This window comes from Oreochromis aureus, linkage group 20, assembly GCF_013358895.1.
Source record: "Oreochromis aureus strain Israel breed Guangdong linkage group 20, ZZ_aureus, whole genome shotgun sequence".
Lineage (NCBI taxonomy): Eukaryota > Metazoa > Chordata > Actinopteri > Cichliformes > Cichlidae > Oreochromis > Oreochromis aureus.
The window spans coordinates 5,727,161-5,751,256 of record NC_052961.1 but is presented as its reverse complement, the minus strand read 5'-3'; the positions used below and the strand labels follow the sequence as shown (position 1 = coordinate 5,751,256).

At 38.9% G+C, this 24,096-nt stretch overlaps 1 long non-coding RNA gene across 1 annotated transcript; it reads left to right on the top strand.

Annotated features, from left to right (window-relative positions):
- Positions 1 to 10,553: 10,553 nt before the first annotated feature.
- LOC120435300 lies at positions 10,554 to 14,210 on the top strand. The gene is made up of 4 exons (XR_005609626.1): positions 10,554 to 10,695; positions 10,949 to 11,098; positions 13,536 to 13,637; positions 14,100 to 14,210. It is a non-coding gene; the product is annotated as an uncharacterized LOC120435300 (long non-coding RNA).
- Positions 14,211 to 24,096: the final 9,886 nt, after the last annotated feature.

The window sequence follows — 24,096 nt, the reverse complement described above, 5'->3', positions numbered from 1 at the left end:
AAAATCCATTTACATTATCAAATAATGAGTATAAAGGCATCTAAATGTCTTATATGTTATATAGTTATATGCATCTCTTCCAAGTAACATCAAACAAAATCAATTTCAATCAGGGAACACTAAAAAACTGTTTGTCTGTAATTTGAACATTAATAATCCTAAAGAATCATCACCTGATTTTTTAAATCCCACTCAATTTCTCTAAGTCTTTAGTGTCTTTCAGCTTAGTGTTTTAGTTTTATTGATCACGCTGTTTCCATCAACCAAAGAAAGAAATCTGACAGCAAACACAAACTACAAGAAAGTAAAATATTTAGTAGTTTAAGAAGCAGATGTGTTTTTTCTGGATTTGTATAAAACTAAACTCAAGATAAAAACAGAGGAATTAAGACTTCACCGTTTTTCACTGCTTACATTTTTGGTTGTATAAATATTTGACCTCCACAGGGGGCAGCAGTGATCAGCTTTCATTCAAATAGGGACATTTTTTCGGTCTGGTTGGTAAAACAAAAGCAGCGTTTCAATGACTCTGCTGTGCAACAATAAACTAATTTTATGAAGCTGAGCAAACTGAGAAACCGCTAATAAATAAATGAATAACTCCACTTACACGACTTCTCTTTATACTAAGCAAGTATAAAACACACAGTTTCTGTTTCCATCCTGACACTAAAAACCTGTAGTATGTCATCAGCTTTAGGTCTGTTGTGTCACTGCTATTGTTGTGTTTCTGTCTTTTCTTCTCAGTTCAGTTAATTTATTGTTTTTTTTCCCAGATTGGTCTCAGTGAACTCTATCATCCAGTCTCCTCATGTGAAGACTCGATCTACCAAAGCCTCAATATAGCCAGCAGAGATCACGACCAAATCTACTCTACTCTCAGACACAATAAGCAGTCTTCAGATGTGAGCTCCTGTCAGACTGAATGACTGCATGAAACATGGCAATAGTACTTCTATTGTTTACTTTACCAGGCTCCATCACTGAGCCTGGTAAAGTAAACAATAGAAGTACTATTGCCATGTTTCATGCAGTGACGTGGATTTTGTCGTCAGCTCATTTTCTTTTACGCAGACATCGACATGCCTGCCAACTTTTAACGATGGCAGATATGAGTCATTTGCAGAGGAGAGGAAACTCCTCTACAGTGCACCAACTATGAGTTCAAGGAAATGTATCGCGATAGTGTCAGCGTCTATCTTGGTTTATTTTCATACACTTGATTTATTCCTAGTTTTTAAGGACGTACCTGCAGCCTTACCATGCATTCCAAATGTTTTGTATTTTAAATCTGGATAACCTTCCTCCAGATAGAAAAACATAAACATAATGGACAAATCTGAACCTCAGGGAGTGACTTTATACTCTCTAATATCAAAAAGGACAAAGATGTTGAAAATGAAATATCATAAAATAAAACATGTAATATCATGAAAATGTTGGATGTAATTCATTTGCACCATTTATTGGTTCTGAGATGCTGGAGTCTCGCATCTCCCACAGGGCGAGAGGTGGGTAAAACCTGGACAGGTCACTAGACTGTCTCACGTGAAAGTCTTCTGACTATAATAAAAGTCTTACGAGTCCCACAAAGAGGAACATCTGATCACCCTAACTGTGAAGCTCAGGCTAAGCATTCACTTGATAGACAGTCTTTCTTTTCTTTTCTGTGTATGACATCAGTTAGAGGGGATATTTTAGATGTTGTAATCTTTGACACACAGCTCAGGAAGCTCCACCCACCTGCCATTACAAACTTATGTTTACAAGCCAATCAGGAGAAAGCTGACTTAAATGGAGGCTGGTCTTAATAGAGGGGTGAGCTAAAAGAGGATGGAGGAGGAACTGAGGGAAGCTGTAGTACACTGTCACACAATTATTTAAAATAAATTGTCATTGAAGTCCATACAGTCTGTTTGGGTAGAGACAAAAAGGAGCTCTGAAAACCAAAAGAGTAAAGTTTTGGAGGACAATTTAAATGGAAACAGACACTTATCATGTCTCTGTGGTAGAAAAATTACAGACAGGAGGAGTGTTTATTTTAAGGAAGGGGCACATTAATAAGAGAAGTGACAAGTTCCTAGTTTGTAAATAGAGAAGGAAGAGAATCAGCTTGAACTCTTCAGAGCATCAGTATGAAAGTTTGTCACATTTTGTTCTGCGTCATCTTCCTCTGTAAGTAAATTTTCTTCTTATTCTCTGCTTCTTCATATTTCATTTTCTCTCCTCTCAGTGTTTATTTGGTTGCTTTTTTTATAAATGGAAGTGGACCTCTAGGTTTTGTTTCTTGTTGAACCGTTTTAACCACAAACTGTTTCGGTCGTTCTGTGTTCCTGTGGTGAAACATAGTGTAAGATCACTCAAATTTTGTTTCTTCCCACTGCCTTGCCCGGAAATGTTTTATCTCAATTTGTTTCCAGTCAAAAGTTTCTTCTATAATGTCTAAAAAAAAAATAACTAAAGCTTGACTTTTCTTGTACAGACAGTTAAAATGCAGACTATAGTCTTAGAATAATATATCTGTAAGGAACTAAATAGTGCTGCTTCCTTCTTTCTGAATTATTCAGAGCTTGTAATGCAACAATCATTTTTCCATGATGTTTTTATTAAGCTAGTTAAGAACAACAGGGCAACACTTACGCAGCATTGTCAAAATGCCATGAACTCACAAACAAATAAAAGGTTGGTTTTCAAGAGATTAACTCTGAGTCTTTCTCAGCAGATGGTCTGTGTAAATGTGTACAAATTCTAATGACAAGTAAAAATGTAATTTAACTGATGTACTTTTAAATGTTGCACTCAAATAAAGTGTATAACTATCTGTTTCCAGTTTTATTTATTTCAAATATTTTATCATTAGACGGTAGTATTTTACATGATGGTAAGAATTGATTGTTCCTGTTTTCTACAGACCTGCAGGATGGAAACACTGGACTTGCCAACGCTGAAACTCTTGTCTATGAAGGAGTGGAAGGAGGAAACATCACTGCTGAATGTAAATTTTATATCCCCGGAAGTAAGACATTGTTCTGCAAAGACAAATGTGAAAAAGGAAACGTTCTCATTGAAACAGCTGATAACACAGCTCAGAGGGGCAGATACAGCATTAAATATGAAAAACAAATGTACTGTCAAAGGACGTGCATGTGAGCATCACACAGCTGAACAAGTCTGATGCAGGATTGTACAGGTGCACACTGGACACAAGTTTACAACCATGTGATTTTCAGCTTGTCATCACAGGAGGTGAGTAAAATATATCTTCTTCACATCCCTGAAGATGTGAACTTCTCAATGATCACTGTTACTTTTTTTTTTCAAATACTACTAAACTTGTAGTGTAAATATGACACATGTAGGTACATGTGTCATATTTACACTACAAGTTTAGTTTCATGAGTTGTGCTGTAAACACACATTAACATGTGTTATTCACATGCAGACAGAAAACCTGCTTCAAGCAGGATTGTTATTATTCTGATTGTTTCTTTGTTCACAGCTTCAAACACTCCAACATCTCATGAACCTTTATCAACATCAACATTTCTCTTATCAGCTTCCACAACAACAACAACAACAACACACTTCAGTTCAGGAAGCTTCACACCTTCATCAACCTCTCCTGAAACACCGTCATCAGGCTCAGGTACATCATATATGCACGTGTGAATGTGTGAGTGTGAATCAGTCTCGTGTTTATCAAAGAACCTTCATCCATGTCCATTAATGACACATCAGCAGGAGTGGAATGAGCACTTTGATTTATTCCTGAAGTATAATTAGAAACAGTCACTATGCAGAAATAAACAACTCTGTTAGAAGTAAAAGAAAAAAAAAGTATTCACATTAAAATAGAATTAAAGTACCAAAAGTAAAGTAGAAGAGTCATTTTATTTCAAGCTAAACTTCAAAGTTATCAAATAAAAGTAGTGCAGTATGGCACAACATCTGAATGAAGAACTCAAGAAGTTTAAACCACGGGCATTAAAAGCTGAGTGAGAACATGCCTGACTTCATTAGAGTTTCACTACATGAGTTCTTAATGGCAGACAAAGATGTGGTTGGTCCATCAGTCAGCAGTTTCTCAGATTTCTTTCCATGAATTTATACAAGTATCAGTGCAACAGTCACACATACAGGAAAGCTTCATGTCGGTTTTTTACCAAATATTTTAAAAACAATGAGAAGGCATTCGAGTATTACAAGTGAGTACTACAAAGACCTTTGTTTCAAAAACAAAACACTTCCTATTCTACTTCACATTTTAATGAACTTCCTTCAATAACAACATCATAGAGGTAATTTTTGCAAACTGAATTTTAGGTCAAAGTGTTTTGTTTAGTTTGTGGGTCTTTAGTTGCATCAGTTAACCTTTATTGCTAAAATGTATTTATTACATATCACATATTAAGAGAGTAACACTAAAACTCTGTTCTGTTGAGGTGCAGATAAGCTGCTTTACATGATTCTGACTCTGGTTCTTATGATCATCATCTTATCAGCAACTTTGCTGATTTTCTACAAGAACAGGAAGGCCATTAAACCCAAAGGTGAGCCTACAATAGACACACAGCAGTGATTCATCTTTACAGCGCACATCATACTGATGTACATTAATTTCCTGGAGTTTAACCCGACATTACAGTTAATCTAAGCTTATGCTGCAGACCTAGTCATCAGGTATGAACTTAACACCCACTGATCTCTGCTGCTGAAAGAATAAAAACTAAAATTGACTCATGTACATTTTGTTTAAATTCTATTGTGTCTTAATGAAAAAGCTGTGATATTCAGTAAATTATCTTACAAAGTCAGTAGTTTTCCAGTCTGGCTTTAAACAGGTTAGACTATCAGTTATGTTAAATGATGTTTATTTTGTAACCTGCATTTTCAGGGCCTCCTGTGGAAACAGAGTATGCCAACATTACACGGGTGAGTTTTAGGAACTGTGAGACACCTGAGCTTCATTGTTGCTTTATTTGTATCAACCATCTGGTTTATTCTCCTTCTGCAGGCCAAGCAAGAAATAAGAGAGGGGGCCCCACAGAGGAAGGTGGAAATGTCTTCAATTTACACCTCTGCCAAAGGTCCCCAACCAGATGGAGCTGAAAACATCGACCTCTACAACCTCACCACCTGTTCTCAGAACAAAGTACATACAACTCTGGTCTAATTTTAAACTCTGATGTCCAAATCCAGGACAAACCAGTCTGAGTAACGAAGTAATTAATCAGTAATCATGGATGGATATTATAGTATTATTATGCCCTGTGGATATACTATTGCATTTCTTTCTGCCAGCTAATAGCAATGACTAGAAATGGCCAAATTCAATGCACAGGATTTGGGTCCAGTTTATTAGGTACAGCTACATAAAAACACTTCTGTTTTATTCACGAGAGATTTGTTTACTTTTTGTTTAGATATAACTTAAAGAGCAATTCAGAAAACATGGCTGAAAATGTGGGTACAACTTATGTGTACAAGACAGAATGATGTCTCAGGCTGTAGCTCCATAAACCTTTTTTTAATTACAAACACATTTTTAAGGGTCTGAAGGTTGATCTCACTTTTCTTTCAGGCTGAAGACGACATGAATAAAGTTAATTATGCTGAAGTGGATTTTTCCCACATTCCTGCCACCAACAGCGCCTCCTTGTGTAAAACGGATGAAGTTGTCTACTCCACACCTCTGGTGCATACCAGCCCTTCCAGCCTCACCACAGATGCTTCACCTCCTCTGTACTCTGCAGTTAAGAAACAGTATTAATGCTGCTGATGGCACTTTCCTCTCACAAAGATCAACAAGTGATTATAATTCAGACAAAACTGAATGTTCTTTTCTGTTTATTGCAACTATTAATGTCCTTTCAATCAGTTGATCTCAGGTTAAAGATGTTTCTTTATGACAGCCGTTGATAGTTTAGTTTAACTTAACAGAAAACTAATCCTGCTATTCCCATTAATATTTCCATTGAAACTTTGTAGGACAGATTCAATTAAACAGTTGCATAAAGCTCTGCAAACTGACTAGTAACACTCCATACCTGTCCCTTGGGTAGTACATTGCATTTAGCTGTTGGATTTCCAGATAGTAATCCTATAACCAAGCATGTGTCTGTAATTATGCAGCATTATTAGAGATCCCTAATTGTAGTTATCAAAAGGCCATTTTTATTGTGGCTAACACTCTGGATAGAGGTTTACCTCAAGACCATTCTACCTCAACTCATGCTCCATAACTTTGGCTAACGGTGTGCATGGTTGATCATTTTAAAAGCATGTATTTTAATCAAATATTAGTTTGTTTGTGTTTTTTACCAGACCTGAAAAACCTGATACTAAAAGAAACAAATTAAGGAAGCTGCAAAACAAAACAAAAGACAAAGAAACTGTTATTATATTATGTTATCATTCCAGTTTACTCTTACCAAAGCCATCCTGGTCCTGAACAACTTTTACCTATGTATAAAATCACAGCAGAAATAAACTGTGACCTGCTACAAGCAGGTGGTTAACAAGCTGTCATGGTGGCTACATCCATCTTTCAGATACATTCTTTAACCTCCTAGGACCTGGCGTCCACATATGTGGAAAATACATTTTGGGTTGTCTAGACCAAAATACCCAATTTTGCTCAAGGGCCAGAGATCCACTTACGAGGACATTATACTGCCACTGTTCTATCGAAATTTAAAACGAATGTCCTCTTATGTGGATCTCATTTTCCCAGAAACAAAAATCAAGTATAAAAAAACAAACAAGAAATCAGGTAATTCTTTTTTTTTTACATTCATCAGGTCCCAATCAGTCCACATAAGGCTCACATATCATTCACTCATTCGTGTACTGAGAGTAACTAAATAACTAAATATGTATTACTATATAATCTTAAATATTACATTATTATTTTTCTGAGATATTGCATTTGCACAAATGTGTTCTTATTTAAAATTGGTTTTATATTTATGTTTTATTGAACAATGTTAATGTATTTTTACAGGGTTGCTGTAAAATAATATTTCCCTGGAAGGATTATACTAAATTGTAAATTATCTTATAAAGTCAGTAGTTTTCCAGTCTGGCTTTAAACAGGTTAGACTATCAATTATGTTAAATGATGTTTATTTTATGACCTGCATTTTCAGGATCTCCTGTGGAAACAGAGTATGCCAACATTACACGGGTGAGTTTTAGGAACTGTGAGACACCTGAGCTTCATTGTTGCTTTATTTGTATCAACCATCTGGTTTATTCTCCTTCTGCAGGCCAAGCAAGAAATAAGAGAGGGGGCCCCACAGAGGAAGGTGGAAATGCCTTCAATTTACACCACTGCCAAAGGCCCCCTTCCAAGACACAACCATGATGCAGTGAGACTAGTCTTAAAAACGAGGATTAAAAAAGATTTACAAAATATATTTAAAGAAACTAAATGTAAACATTGTTTTCTCATCATTTTTAAATATCAGAGATAATAAGAGAGCTGCATGGATGTTGACACACTGAAGTCTCTGAATGTTAAGCAACACATCCTCATTTCACAAATAAAACTGAAGTTGTCATTTTCGGCAACTTTGTCAATAATCACATCGATAGCACTCTGGGCCCCTTTTCCTCCTATTGTAAAACACATGTCAAAAACCTCGGTGTCTACCTTGATGGTTCTTTGAAATTGAATAAGCAGGTGAGTGCAGTAGTCCAGTCCTGCTTCTTTCAGTTAAGACAGCTAGCCAAGGTAAAGCCATACCTCCTGGCTAACGTCTTTGAATGTGTTATTCACCTTTTCCTTACTTGCAGATTGGACTACTGCAATTCATTGTATTTTGGTCTCAACCAGGCCTCCATTCGTCGTCTTTAGATGATCCAAAATGCAGCTGCTCGCCTGCTAACTGGTACCAAATGGAGAGAGCATATAACTCCAGTTTTAGCTTCTCTACACTGGCTTCCTGTCTCCTACAGGATCCAATTTAAACTTTTACTTTTTGTTTTTAAGTCGCTTAACGCCCGAGCCCCTTCTTACCTGTCTGAGCTCACAAGGTCTAGCTCAAAATTAATGCCGTCCATCCCACGGACTAATCTCAAATCTCATGGCGATAGAGCCTTCTCTGTGACAGGTCCCAGACTTTGGAATAGTCTCCTCCTAAATATTAGATCTGCACAAACACTTGATCAATTTAAATCACTATTAAAGACACATTTTTATGCCCTGGCTTTTAACACACTATGACCCAAGCATTTTGGTCTTATTTTAATAGACTTAGTTATTGTTTTAATTCTTTTATTGTCCTATCATTGTTTTACATTGTTATTATTGTTTTACATTGTTTTTTCTTAATGGCATTTTTATATTGTTAAGCACTTTGTGCAGCACCGTCTGTCTGGAAATGTGCTATATAAATACATTTGACCTTGACCTTGACCTTGACATGCAAAGCTCTGCTTTAAAACACACACTAACCCCCATTACTCTCATGCAGACATGCAAAAATCTTCAAGCAGGAATTTGATGGTTCTGATTGTTTGCAGGTTTTATCACTTCACCATCAAACAACACTTAATCACCTTTTTCAACGTCGGTATTTCTCTTTTCAGTCTCCACGACAACAACACAGAATTTTAACTTCCATGACACAACCGTGAAGTCTCATTCAGCAGGCTCAGGTACGTCATGTGTGCATGTCTGTGTGAATGTGTGCATCCATCCGTGTGTCTGTCAAAGAACCTCATCCATGTTCATGAATGAAACATCAGCAGCTGTGTAAGCACCGGCCTGATTTATTACTGACTAACAAAGTGCAGAAATACACAGCTTTGTTAGAAGTAACAGAAAACGACAGTATTGGCACTAAAATAGAATTATCAGAGTTAAAATACAATTTATTTCATAAACGGGTACATTATATTTTGGGATTTTAACTTTAACGTCTGTTAACTGTAAAATGGACTTACTGCTAGTTTTCTAGGATATATCATTGTGGGATTTAATTACATTTTGTAACATTAAGCTGAAACTATAGAAGAAGAAAAGTTATCACATAGATGTAATGAAGTGAACAGCACAACAGTTAAATGAAAGGTTGAGGGACTTTCTCAGGGCATCACTAAATGATGCCCTTTTCTGTGTATGACGTCAGTTAGAGGGGAAATATTAGATGTTGTAATCTTTGACACACAGCTCAGGAAGCTCCACCCACCTGCCATTACAAACTTATGTTTACAAGCCAATCAGGAGAAAGCTGACTTAAATGGAGGCTGGTCTTAATAGAGGGGTGAGCTGAAAGAGGATGGAGGAGGAACTGAGGGAAGCTGTAGTACACTGTAAGACAATTATTTAAAATAAATTGTCATTGAAGTCCATACAGTCTGTTTGGGTAGAGACAAAAAGGAGCTCTGAAAACCAAAAGAGTAAAGTTTTGGAGGACAATTTAAATGGAAACAGACACTTATCATGTCTCTGTGGTAGAAAAACTGCAGACAGGAGGAGTGTTTATTTTAAGGAAGGGGCACATTAATAAGAGAAGTGACAAGTTCCTAGTTTGTAAATAGAGAAGGAAGAGAATCAGCTTGAACTCTTCAGAGCATCAGTATGAAAGTTTGTCACATTTTGTTCTGTGTCATCTTCCTCCGTAAGTAAATTTTCTTCTTATTTTCTGCTTCTTCATATTTCATTTTCTCCCCTCTCAGTGTTACTTGGTTGCTTTCTTATAAATGGAAGTTGGCTTCTAGGTTTTGTTTCTTGTTGAACCGTTTTAACCACAAACTGTTTCGGTCGTTCTGTGTTCCTGTGGTGAAACATAGTGTAAGATCACTCAAATTTTGTTTCTTCCCACTGCCTTGCCCGGAAATGTTTTATCTCAATTTGTTTCCAGTCAAATGTTTCTTCTATAATGTCTAAAAAAAATAACTAAAGCTTGACTTTTCTTGTACAGACAGTTAAAATGCAGACTGTAGTCTTAGAATAATATATCTGTAAGGAACTAAATAGTGCTGCTTCCTTCTTTCTGAATTATTCAGAGCTTGTAATGCAACAATCATTTTTCCATGATGTTTTTATTAAGCTAGTTAAGAACAACAGGGCAACACTTACGCAGCATTGTCAAAATGCCATGAACTCACAAACAAATAAAAGGTTGGTTTTCAAGAGATTAACTCTGAGTCTTTCTCAGCAGATGGTCTGTGTAAATGTGTACAAATTCTAATGACAAGTAAAAATGTAATTTAACTGATGTACTTTTAAATGTTGCACTCAAATAAAGTGTATAACTATCTGTTTCCAGTTTTATTTATTTAAAATATTTTATCATTAGACTGTAGTGTTTTACATGATGGTAAGAATTGATTGTTCCTGTTTTCTACAGACCTGCAGGATGGAAACACTGGACTTGCCAACGCTGAAACTCTCGACTATGAAGGAGTGGAAGGAGGAAACATAACATTTGAATGTAAATTTAGGATCCCTGGAAGAAAGACATTGTTCTGCAAAGACAAATGTGAAAAAGGAAACGTTCTCATTGAAACAGCTGATTACACAGCTCAGAGCGGCAGATACAGCATTAAATATGAAAAAAAATTATTTCTCAAAGGATATTGTGTATGTGAGCATCACACAGCTGAAAAAGTCTGATGCAGGATTGTACAGCTGCACACTGGACACAAGTTTTGAACCATGTGATTTTCAGCTTGTCATCACAGGAGGTGAGTAAAATATATCTTCTTCACATCCCTGAAGATGTGAACTTCTCAATGATCACTGTTACTTTTTTTTTTCAAATACTACTAAACTTGTAGTGTAAATATGACACATGTAGGTACATGTGTCATATTTACACTACAAGTTTAGTTTCATGAGTTGTGCTGTAAACACACATTAACATGTGTTACTCACATGCAGACAGAAAACCTGCTTCAAGCAGGATTGTTATTATTCTGATTGTTTCTTTGTTCACAGCTTCAAACACTCCAACATCTCATGAACCTTTATCAACATCAACATTTCTCTTATCAGCTTCCACAACAACAACAACAACAACAACACACTTCAGTTCAGGAAGCTTCACACCTTCATCAACCTCTCCTGAAACACCGTCATCAGGCTCAGGTACATCATATATAGAATAGAATGCCTTTATTGTCATTATACAGCTGTACAATGAGATACAGAGCATCTCCTACTCAGTGTAAACATGTTTGGGGGGGTACAGTTCTGCAGCACTATATACATATGGACAGTATTAACATAGGGAAGAAGATGTATATATATATAAAATGTACAATTTACAAACCGTAAACAATATGTAATAAATAGTGTTATGTATGTACAGTTGAGTTATTGCACATGGAATTGGTATAAATAGTGTTATGTATATACAGTTATTGCACATAGAATTGGTATAAATAGTGGTGGTCCATAGAGGAAGTGGGAAGTGGGGGCTGTGTTATCGGTGCATGTGTGAGTTCAGGGTGGTTATCGCTTTGGGGAAGAAACTGTTTTTGAGTCTGTGGGTTTTAGTGTTGATGCACCTGTAGCGCTTCCCTGAGGGAAGCAGGCTGAACATGTTGAAGCCAGGGTGGGAGCTGTCCTTGATGATGTTTGCTGCTCTGCTGAGGCAGCGGGAGGAATAAATGTCCATCAGGGAGGGAGAGGGCAGCCGATGATCTTTTGTGCTGTCTTGACCACACTCTGAAGCCTCACTCTATCTGCCTTGGTGCAGCTGCCGTACCATACTGTGATGCAGTAGGTTAGCAGGCTCTCAATGGACGAGCGGTGAAGGTCAGCAGCAGGTTGGCGTTCAGCTTGTACTTCCTGAGGACTCTCAGGAAGTGCAGCCGCTGTTGGGCCTTCTTGATGACCGCTGAGATGTTTTCCGTCCAGGAGATGTCAGCAGAGATGAGGACACCAAGGAACCGGAAGGTGTGGACCCTCTCCACACACTCCCCGTTGATGTAGAGGGGGGCCAAGTCAGTGCTGTGTCTCCTGAAGTCAACAATGAGCTCTTTGGTTTTCTTGGTGTTCAGTGCCAGGTTGTTTTCTGAACACCATGCTGCCAACTTCAGGACTTCCTCTCTGTAGTCTGCCTCGTCTCCCTTCGAGATGAGTCCGACTACCGTGGTGTCATCAGCAAACTTGATGATGAGAGTGTTGTTGTGGGCCGGACTGCAGTCATGGGTGTAGAGAGAATACAGGAGGTGGCTCAGCACACAGCCCTGTGGGGAGCCGGTGCTCAGTGTGCGAGTGGAGGAGAGATGAGGGCCGAGTCTCACAGTCTGGGGCCGGTTTGTGAGGAAATCCTTTATCCAGGCACATGTGAGAGGAGGGAGGCCAAGAGTGACCAGTTTGTTGATGAGGATGTCCGGGATGATTAGTATTAAAGGCTGAGCTGTAGTCCACAAAGAGCATTCGGACGTAGCTCTGCCGCTGCTCTAGGTGACTCAGCACAGCGTGGAGGGCTGTGGCGATGGCGTCTTTGTGGATCTGTTTGCACGGTATGCAAACTGGTGGGGTCGAATTCTGGGGAGGTAATCCTTGATGTGTTGAAGGACTAGTCTCTCAAAGCATTTCATGATTACCGGTGTGAGGGCCACAGGGCGGTAATCATTCAGGCTGGTGATGGGAGACTTCTTCGGCACTGGGATGATTGTGGCTGATTTTAGACAGGATGGGATGGCTGCCTGATCCAGTGATAGGTTGAAGAGTCTGGTGAAGATGAGGGTGAGCTGGTGTGCGCATGCTCTTAGTACCTTGCCAGGTACACACGTGTGAATGTGTGATTGTGAATCAGTGTCGTGTTTATCAAAGAACCTTCATCCATGTCCATTAATGACACATCAGCAGGAGTGGAATGAGCACTTTGATTTATTCCTGAAGTATAATTAGAAACAGTCACTGTGCAGAAATAAACAACTCTGTTAGAAGTAAAAGAAAAAAAAGTATTCACATTAAAATAGAATTAAAGTACCAAAAGTAAAGTAGAAGAGTCATTTTATTTCAAGCTAAACTTCAAAGTTATCAAATAAAAGTAGTGCAGTATGGCACAACATCTGAATGAAGAACTCAAGAAGTTTAAACCACGGGCATTAAAAGCTGAGTGAGAACATGCCTGACTTCATTAGAGTTTCACTACATGAGTTCTTAATGGCAGACAAAGATGTGGTTGGTCCATCAGTCAGCAGTTTCTCAGATTTCTTTCCATGAATTTATACAAGTATCAGTGCAACAGTCACACATACAGGAAAGCTTCATGTCGGTTTTTTACCAAATATTTTAAAAACAATGAGAAGGCATTCGAGTATTACAAGTGAGTACTACAAAGACCTTTGTTTCAAAAACAAAACACTTCCTATTCTACTTCACATTTTAATGAACTTCAATAACAACATCATAGAGTTAATTTTGCGCAAACTGAATTTTAGGTCAAAGTGTTTTGTTTAGTTTGTGGGTCTTTAGTTGCATCAGTTAACCTTTATTGCTAAAATGTATTTATTACATATCACATATTAAGAGAGTAACACTAAAACTCTGTTCTGTTGAGGTGCAGATAAGCTGCTTTACATGATTCTGACTCTGGTTCTTATGATCATCATCTTATCAGCAACTTTGCTGATTTTCTACAAGAACAGGAAGGCCATTAAACCCAAAGGTGAGCCTACAATAGACACACAGCAGTGTTTCATCTTTACAGCGCACATCACACTGATGTACATTAATTTCCTGGAGTTTAACCCGACATTACAGTTAATCTAAGCTTATGCTGCAGACCTAGTCATCAGGTATGAACTTAACACCCACTGATCTCTGCTGCTGACAGAATAAAAACTAAAATTGACTCATGTACATTTTGTTTAAATTCTATTGTCTTAATGAAAAAGCTGTGATATTCAGTAAATTATCTTACAAAGTCAGTAGTTTTCCAGTCTGGCTTTAAACAGGTTAGACTATCAATTATGTTAAATGATGTTTATTTTATGACCTGCATTTTCAGGGCCTCCTGTGGAAACAGAGTATGCCAACATTACACGGGTGAGTTTTAGGAACTGTGAGACACCTGAGCTTCATTGTTGCTTTATTTGTATCAACCATCTGGTTTATTCTCCTTCTGCAGGCCAAGCAAGAAATAAGAGAGGGGGCCCCACAGAGGAAGGTGGAAATGCCTTCAATTTCCACCACTGCCAAAGGTCCCCAACCAGATGGAGCTGAAAACATCGACCTCTACAACCTCAACACCTGTTCTCAGAACAAAGTACATACAACTCTGGTCTAATTTTAAGCTCTGATGTCCAAATCCAGGACAAACCAGTCTGAATAACGAAGTAATTCATCAGTAATCATGGATGGATATTATAGTATTATTATGCCCTGTGGATATACTATTGCATTTCTTTCTGCCAGCTAATAGCAATGACTAGAAATGGCCAAATTCAATGCACAGGATTTGGGTCCAGTTTATTAGGTACAGCTACATAAAAACACTTCTGTTTTATTCACGAGAGATTTGTTTACTTTTTGTTTAGATATAACTTAAAGAGCAATTCAGAAAACATGGCTGAAAATGTGGGTACAACTTATGTGTACAAGACAGAATGATGTCTCAGGCTGTAGCTCCATAAACCTTTTTTTAATTACAAACACATTTTTAAGGGTCTGAAGGTTGATCTCACTTTTCTTTCAGGCTGAAGACGACATGAATAAAGTTAATTATGCTGAAGTGGATTTTTCCCACATTCCTGCCACCAACAGCGCCTCCTTGTGTAAAACGGATGAAGTTGTCTACTCCACACCTCTGGTGCATACCAGCCCTTCCAGCCTCACCACAGATGCTTCACCTCCTCTGTACTCTGCAGTTAAGAAACAGTATTAATGCTGCTGATGGCACTTTCCCTCTCACAAAGATCAACAAGTGATTATAATTCAGACAAAACTGAATGTTCTTTTCTATTTATTGCAACTATTAATGTCCTTTCAATCAGTTAATCTCAGGTTAAAGATGTTTCTTTATGACAGCCGTTGATAGTTTAGTTTAACTTAACAGAAAACTAATCCTGCTATTCCCATTAATATTTCCATTGAAACTTTGTAGGACAGATTCAATTAAACAGTTGCATAAAGCTCTGCAAACTGACTAGTAACACTCCATACCTGTCCCTTGGGTAGTACATTGCATTTAGCTGTTGGATTTCCAGATAGTAATCCTATAACCAAGCATGTGTCTGTAATTATGCAGCAGTATTAGAGATCCCTAATTGTAGTTATCAAAAAGGCCATTTTTATTGTGGCTAACACTCTGGATAGAGGTTTACCTCAAGACCATTCTACCTCAACTCATGCTCCATAACTTTGGCTAACGGTGTGCATGGTTGATCATTTTAAAAGCATGTATTTTAAATCAAATATTAGTTTGTTTGTTTTTTTACCAGACCTGAAAAAAACCTGATACTAAAAAGAAACAAATTAAGGAAGCTGCAAAACAAAACAAAAGACAAAGAAACTGTTATTATATTATGTTATCATTCCAGTTTACTCTTACCAAAGCCATCCTGGTCCTAAACAACTTTTACCTATGTATAAAATCACAGCAGAAATAAACTGTGACCTGCTACAAGCAGGTGGTTAACAAGCTGTCATGGTGGCTACATCCATCTTTCAGATACATTCTTTAACCTCCTAGGACCTGGCGTCCACATATGTGGAAAATACATTTTGGGTTGTCTAGACCAAAATACCCAATTTTGCTCTACAAGGGCCAGAGATCCACTTACGAGGACATTATACTGCCACTGTTCTATCGAAATTTAAAACGAATGTCCTCTTATGTGGATCTCATTTTTCCCAGAAACAAAAATCAAGTATAAAAAAACAAACAAGAAATCAGGTAATTCTTTGTTTTTACATTCATCAGGTCCCAATCAGTCCACATAAGGCTCACATATCATTCACTCATTCGTGTACTGAGAGTAACTAAATAACTAAATATGTATTACTATATAATCTTAATAATATTACATTATTATTTTTCTGAGATATTGCATTTGCACAAATGTGTTCTTATTTAAAATTGGTTTTATATTTATGTTTTATTGAACAATGTTAATGTATTTTTACAGGGTTGCTGTAAAATAATATTTCCCTGGAAGGATTATACTATTTAAATAAATAAAATGTAAGAATATTTTTGATGTGTTTCAAGGAAATGAACGGTCAAAAGAAGTACATAACATGTGTTTTCTCAATAAAAATACTCCAAGGCTGGAAACACTTAGTGTTTCAGTGTCTTCAGTGTCTGCATTGAAGGGCAATTTATTCTCCGATGTAGCTGTTGGAACTACAGGACCTGTTATCATACTGTAGAACTACAATACAACACAAGTGTGTGTGTGTTTATCACATTTGTATGGCATGCAAGTATTGTTTAACCCAACATATTAAATAAAAACTTTGATTAAAAAAAGTTTCTATGTTGATAATAATTATAGATTGCATTTATATAGCGCTTTTCGGGGGCCCTCAAAGCACTGTACAATTCTACTATTCATTCACACACTAGTGGAGGCAAGCTACAGTTGTAGTCACAGCTGCCCTGGAACAGACTGGCAGAAGCGAGACTGCCATATCGCACCATCAGCCTCTCTGGCCATCACCAGTAGGCAACGGGTGAAGTGTCTTGCCCAAGGACACAATAACCAAAACTGTCCTAGCCGGGGCTCGAACCGGCAACCTTCCAGTTACAAGACGAACTGCCAACTCTGAGTCACAATGGCCCCTGTTGAGCGCTCTATTGACCTGTTGCTACATTTCTAGACAGAAAACAAGAAGAAAACCAAATATGGAAAATAGTCTTCAGTTAGATTTGCAGTTTTTAAAAAAAAAGGTGGATGCTGAGATGTTCTCAGGGCAGAAATTTTGAGGTAATCCCTCCAGTGGAATTTGGGTCTATATCGGGTTCTGCTCCCAGTTTTTGTGCCTAGAAAGTCTCCAAAGCAGAAATGGGCAATTAATTTTTCCAAAGGGCCACATGAGAAACTGGGACTGCTGTGGAGGATCCCACCAATATGTTGAACTCAATTCTGCTCAATATTACTGTATCTCTTTATAGCCCTATGAGCTCACACTGGCTACACCTTGAGATCCCATCAAAAAGAGGATCAGAGACAAGAGGCAACCCTGGCAAAGTCCAACATCTGACTTTGGCAAGGTCAAGGTCAAAATTGACCTTAAAACAGTGGTTCCCAAAGTGGGGGGCATGCCCTCTAGGGGGCCACAGAGCATTTGCAGGGGGGGCACGGTATGAATAAATAAACGAATGCTTGGAGTGCTAGCATAATGGACGAGTTTTTTTGACGGGGCTCCCACATAAACGCAAGGCAGAAGATGAAGCATTGGCAAATATGCTTCCAAACACCTTTCTTCCAAGCCAAAGACTAGAAACTATGATGAAGCATCTCCTGACTTTGGCTCCACCTGCAGGAAGGTGGTGCCAAGTAGGGGTGGATTTCAATAATCGATTTTCCGATCGACTTATTAAATCCTGAATAGATTTTTAGATATAAATGTATTTTGCCAGAAACGCCAGGATCTCAGGTTAAAGCTCACAAAACTATTTCAACAACCATCAAACAGCTAAAACAGTAAATGAGAGCAGCTAAACGGATTCCACCCACGGAAGTAAACACAAAGCGCTGACCTGACGCATCACACGCATCTGTGAGATGTCGGCTTTCTCACCCGACAGCGTATCTGTGTACGTGGTGTCCGGTGAGAAAGCCGACATCTCACAGATGCGTGTGATGCGTCAGGTCCGCGCATGTAATCACACTTCCAACACAGCTCCATCTCTCGCTCCCAGTTTCCAATATAAAAATCTTTGTTTTTTGCATTATTTGTTCGCTTATTATGAACAATTCATGTACAGGAATTAATCAGAGGCCAGTACGCAGAAATTTAAACTTTTTTAAAATTATGCCAAATTGCAAAACGCTTAGCGGTGTCACTAATAAAACCTCTGTAACTTTGCTCTGCTTCACTTCAGCAGCATCAGTTAATGTTCATGTGTTATAATGACCAATGACCACTCCTGACATTTTGGAGATGTTAGCTCCTTATACAGTGTAGTTACTATAGGATTCAAATAATATCAGGCAGATCCTCTCGCAATTTGCTCCCCCCGTCCAAATCACAGACAAACAGCATCCCACGGTTATGTTTTTAAACCCATTTTGCACAGAGAGACATCTTTTGAAAAAAGAATTGATAGCAATGTTGAATATAATTATATAGTTAAAAAAAAAAAAAAACAACTACACATACAATAATTACACCATAAAGATGGTTTGTTTTTGTTATTCAAAAGAGACAGAAGTTTACTGTATTGCAATCTGTAATTTATTGCATGTTACTTTTATTTGTTTTATTGTTTAAAAAATGTTTGAGGTGTAAAATAAACTGCAGTGGAGTTTGAAAACAAAATATGGGTGTGTGTGGTTGGAGGATATGTTTCTGCCGGGGGGCGCGAAGATTTTCTTGTAAAACAAAGGGAGGCCTCGCAAAAAAAGTTTGGGAACCACTGCCTTAAAACAACCGAGTAGTAAGTGGTGCTGTTGTGGAACAATCCTAAATTTTAATTGGTCAGATATGATTTAAATCATGTCAGAACCATGCCTTTGATTCTGACTTCATGTTCTAGATCAGCGGTCCCCAACCCCCGGGCCTCGGACCGGTACCGGTCCGTGAGTCGTTTGGTACCGGGCCGCGAGAGTCTAGGCTCAGGTGTGAAATGTATGGTTTTCAGGGTTTTTATCGGATTTCAGCGTTGTTTGGTTATCGTTTTTATCGTTAACTCGGTTTTCCTGGGTCTTTTCACGTGTGTTATGAATAAATCTTCTTTTTTCGGTACCGGCACTAGTTTTATTTTGTTGTATTCATCCGCGACACCTTATTGCCGGTCCATGAAAATAGTGTCGGGCATAAACCGGTCCGTGGCGCAAAAAAGGTTGGGGACTGTTGATCTAGATGAGATAAAAGGATCTTTTGGTGAAGTGTCAAGCAGCAGGTTTAGAAGCTGTAAAACTGCAGGGACTGCAAAAATCAGCAGTGATGATTTTCAGCAAGATGCAACAATATTTCTTTACCAACCTTTATCAACAAAAAGAAAATTGACAATAAAAACCTTCAGTTTAACCCTGCCTGGGCTGGCCTGACCTGCAAAGTTTAAGGTGTGGACTGCACAGCTTTCCCCACAAGGTTGCGCTGGTGAGTCAGATAAGTTCTCATGCAGAAATGGCATTAGAAGAAAAGTGTTTGATTTTCGCTTGCAGCTGATGTTGCACAATGTAGCAAAACACTAGTAGCAGTCTGTAAGCCAACTCATGTTGCTTCAAATTCTCTTATAAAAACTGGAAATTAAAATTAATTTAAAACAGCACATTTTCCATCTAATCACAGCAGAGGTAGTGAAGGTAGAGGAGTTTCAAAACCTTGGATAAATCCTCCAAAACAACACAGTGCAAAAGAGAGGAGAATGCTGGATAGGTTGAGGACGTGTTTCAGGGGTGACAGTAGGATAGCAGGAGTAGTTAAAGGTACTGAAAAGGGTCCAGGCCAAACTGGAGGTGGCAGAGTTAATGATGATAAGATTTTTACTGAGAGGGTCCAGAATGGACAATATTAGAAAGGAGTACATCAGAGAGCCAGCTCAGGCTCTGATGAAGACACTTAGAAAAGCAAAACTAGGATAGTTTGAAGCTTCCAGCCAGGAGGAGAAGAGAAAAACTACAGAGAACATCACAGATGTGGTTAATTGGACTGGACTTGGGGACAAAAATGGAAATGTTTTCCACAATCTGACACTCAGTCTTGGGAAAGAGCCTGAGCTAGTGCAAGAGGTGGAAGGTACCAGCTAGATATAGTTGGCCTCACCTCACCTCAGGCTCTGGAACCAGTCTCCTGGAGAGGGGTTGGACTATGTCCCAGTCTGGAGTTGCCTTTAGTCAGAGACAGCGGGCTGGGGTGGGTATCCCAGTATCCCCTTGGCTTGCTACCTATACATTGGTGTTTCTCCCTGTAGACGAGAGGGTTTGTTCCCTGAAACATCTGGTCGGGTAATGGCCAGGCTTCTTGGAGTCCCAGGGTAACGTGCTCCACCTGGGGACTCCCATCATTCTGGGAGACTTCAGTGCTCATGTAGGCAATAACAACGTGACCTGAAGGCATAGCTGGACTGGCCATCGGGCATACCGGGCATTTGCCCGGTGGGCCGCTGGCGATTTTTTGTTTTTATGGGCCGATGGATTTTTTTATTTATTTATTTTTTTTTTAGGAAGGGTATATATAATGAAAGGTGTTGGATTGGCCAATTGGTCATGATCGACTCTGGGCTGGACCAATTACAGCCGAGGAGGCCGAATGCACCCTCCCCCTTGTTCAGCAATCTTATAGACGAACTAAAGAAAATGGAGAACAAAAAAAGGAAAGGAGGTGTTTATATCACTAAATCTGTCATTTATTAATTTTAATATTAATTAATGATCATGTCTCACCTCTAGTGTTCTTGGTCTTAATTTAAGGTTTCTACCATGTGTTGTAGATAGTTCAGGAGGTTAACTCGACCAAGCAGTCTTTTTGTTTCCGCTATGTACTGTTTAAAATCCAGAATAGGGAGGATGGTGTAGGTTTAAGTTTATTAGATTGATACATATATACCAACAAGGCAGTGTACATCAAAGCAGTTGTTTTCATGCAAAGGCTTTATGGTTTTCCTATAGCGATTGACAGATGACGTGACTTTCGCGCATTGCATGCCAGGAACTCGTGGCAAAACAATCCAAATACCGTATCAAATGCAAGCATTTGCAGCACCGCAAAACGTTCATTCTCCGGTTCCAATACCTTCTTGGTTTTTCTTTGCCGCACAAAAAAGGAATGTACAAAACTAAGGAGAACAATGCCGGTCCGTACAAAGACAGACTCGACGAAAAGGCAAAGAAAAGATACGAGGAAAAAATCAAAGGAGTGAAAGGGTCAGACCCTTACGAGCACACAAAGTGGACAAAAGACGTTAGCGTGCTGCCCAACTTTAACCACGCTCAGATTTATAATTATATGGATCTTGGAGTGAGTGCATACACTCATGAAGTTTTTAGTAACTTCAGGTCACTGCAACAAGCCCGGGTACAGTTTACCGACGGATGGGTACAGGACCTTGAAATGCACTGTGTAGAACGAAAGACCATGTACAATCAAAGGTAAGTTTACCAGTCTCACAAATCGTCTTCATAAATACACAATCGTTAACCGTTTATTAATATAACCTTTGAGCTCAACGGTAATTAATTAGTAGTGGAAATAATTTCTGGTGACAATAATATTGTATGTTGTAATCGCACTGGACAATTAGTGATACAAAACAACTGTTTTATCCTGTGAATAAAAGTATATGTTTTTGTCAATGTACCCTGGTAATAACAGAAGCGAAACGCAATATTATATACAATAAATAAAGAAGCATAGCGTGACAATTTCTGTTCAGCGCCAGACTTGCTTGTAACCTATATCACCAATTATGTTAAGAAAAAATGACGTATTAAGTACTACAAAACACTGACCTTTGTGGGAATGCTTGGAGCAGACTAACATGTGAGCTGGAGTGTTCTGAGACGTTATATTTGGTATATCTAGACCATCCGTTGGCTCTTACTTGAAACATGGCTTAAAAAATTTTCTTCAAAGACATCCGATAAAAAACCCGATCTCTTTACCCGTAGGCTTCCCGTGGCTGTCATGCAACCGGCTATTGCAGTTAATAAAACAACAGCTTCTTGCCATTTTTGGGTTTCTTTTATCGCTGTGTAACTGAGTTCAATTGAAAGCCTGCGTGGGCTAGTACCTCTTGCCTCAAGTTCCCAGAAACTTTGCGGTTTTACCCTGAATGACGTCACATTTTCAATCTCTATCCTGGTGGGCCGGTCTCTAGTCAAAATGCCCGGGCCGATTTTTTGTCCCAGTCCAGCCCTGCCTGAAGGGGCACAATTGAGAGGAACAGTGTGTTCTGTTACTGAATTTCTGTGCAAAACACAGTTTATCAATAACAAAGACCATGTTTGATCATAAAGGTGTCCACCCTAGGCCAGAAGGTCGATGATTTTACAATTGTATCAGCAGATCTGCGGCTGTATGTTCTGGACTCTGGTGAAGAGAGAGGCTGAGTGTGAAGTGACGTGAATGAGAATCAGCACCTCCAAGTCTTTGGACACCTCAGTCAGAAGTGGGTGGAGTGCCCACCGTGGGTCAGGAACAAGTTATTGCCCCAAGTGGAGGAGTTTAGGTATCTTGGGATCTTGTTCACAAGTGAAGACAGAGGATAGCAGGACATCCACTGACAGACTGGTGTTGCGGCTGCAGTGATGCCAATGCCATACTGGTTCATCGTGGTGAAGAGAAACCTGAGTGTAAAGACGAAGCTCTTGATCTACATCCCTACCGTCACCTATATGGTCACAAGCTCTGGGTAGTGTATGAAAAAAAGAGATCGCAGATACAAGCAGCAGAAATGAGCTTTCTCCGAAAAGTGGCTGGCATCTCTCTTAGAGATAGGGTGAGGAGCTCGGCTATCGGGAGGGGCTCCAAGTAGAGCCGCTACTGCTCCACATCAAAAGGAGCCAGTTAAGGTGGTTCAGGCATCTGACAAGGATTACTATTATTATATCTTTATTTCAGACATATACAACCTCCTGGGTGAGGTGTTCTTGGCATGTCCCACCGGGAGGAGGCCCCGGGGCAAACCCAGGACGTGCTGGAGAGATTATATCTGTCAGCCTGCCTTGGAACGCCTTGGTGTTCCCCCGTATTGGGGGTAGCTGGGGAGGTCTGGGCTTCCATGCTTAGGCTACTGTCCCCATGACCCAGACCCAGATAAGTGGAATTAGTTTTGCTGTCACTGAAGTTAAGGCCATCCAGGCTTTGATTTCACTGAAACATTCAAACAGAGCCTTTAATGAGCTGCCATCATTTCATTTGTATGTATGACCTCTGTATCTCTGACCTCTGATGGAGGAATCCAGACAGTGAGGTGATTCAAACAGCAACATCAGTTACAATATGTTTCCTCAGTACACTTTAAAATCAAGTGGGTTGTACGAGCCATTTATAAATAAGGGCGTTATGTCTCAAACAAGTGACAATTTTCTTACAGAAAAGATGAACAAAAATGTGCATTTGAACTTTACAAAGCACAGGCTACATAGCTCACTTCTCCTTAATGCACGTTCACTTTCTATATCTTAAATACTCTAAAATACAACTTCTGCTTCTACCCTGAAACTCAAACTTTACAACAGGTCATGGCCGCAAAGTATTCTGTAATTCATTCCCTCATGAAACACCACATTTTTTGACCTGTTCTACTTTTTCTTATTTTCTGTCAGACGCACATTCTTACAATACTCACATTCAATATGGCCAACTGAGAACCTACCTGATTATTTTTGCTGACCATGTCCATCCCTTGATGATCATAATGTACCTTCTGATGGTTCCTTAAAGTAAATAAGGTGCTGTGTCATGAAACTCAAATGACTTCTAACTTGTTTACTGAAGATGAAAGTGAGTTAACTGTACTCAGACGATCTTCACGATCACCCAATCTCAGTACAATTGAGTAATAAAGTGGCAAGTGAGTGAATAGATTTTTGTTTGAAATTTTCTATTTTGATGGCTCGACACTGAGGAACTTCCTCTCGGTCAGTGTCAAAGCTTTTTTAGTAGTCGGGTTGCTTTTAGATGATGCAGTGTTTTCGGTTTCACATGAAACTGGACTACAGCCAGACAGCTAAATTAATATTAATTTGATCAAGTCTGAAAAGTCTGCTTTGTTAGACGCAGGACAGACTACCAGAAACTAAAAGAATCAACTTCTGAAGGACAATTTAAAAGCAACCCATAATTAAATGGACACTTAATCTTTGACTCTGCAGTAGAAAAAGAAACTATCAAAGCAGAGGAGTGTGAATTTGAAGGAGGGACCACGACGATAAGAGAAGTTAGAAGTTCCCTGTTTCCAAACAGAGAAGGAAGAGAAGCAGCATTAAACATTAAGCTGTCAGAACCTCGAG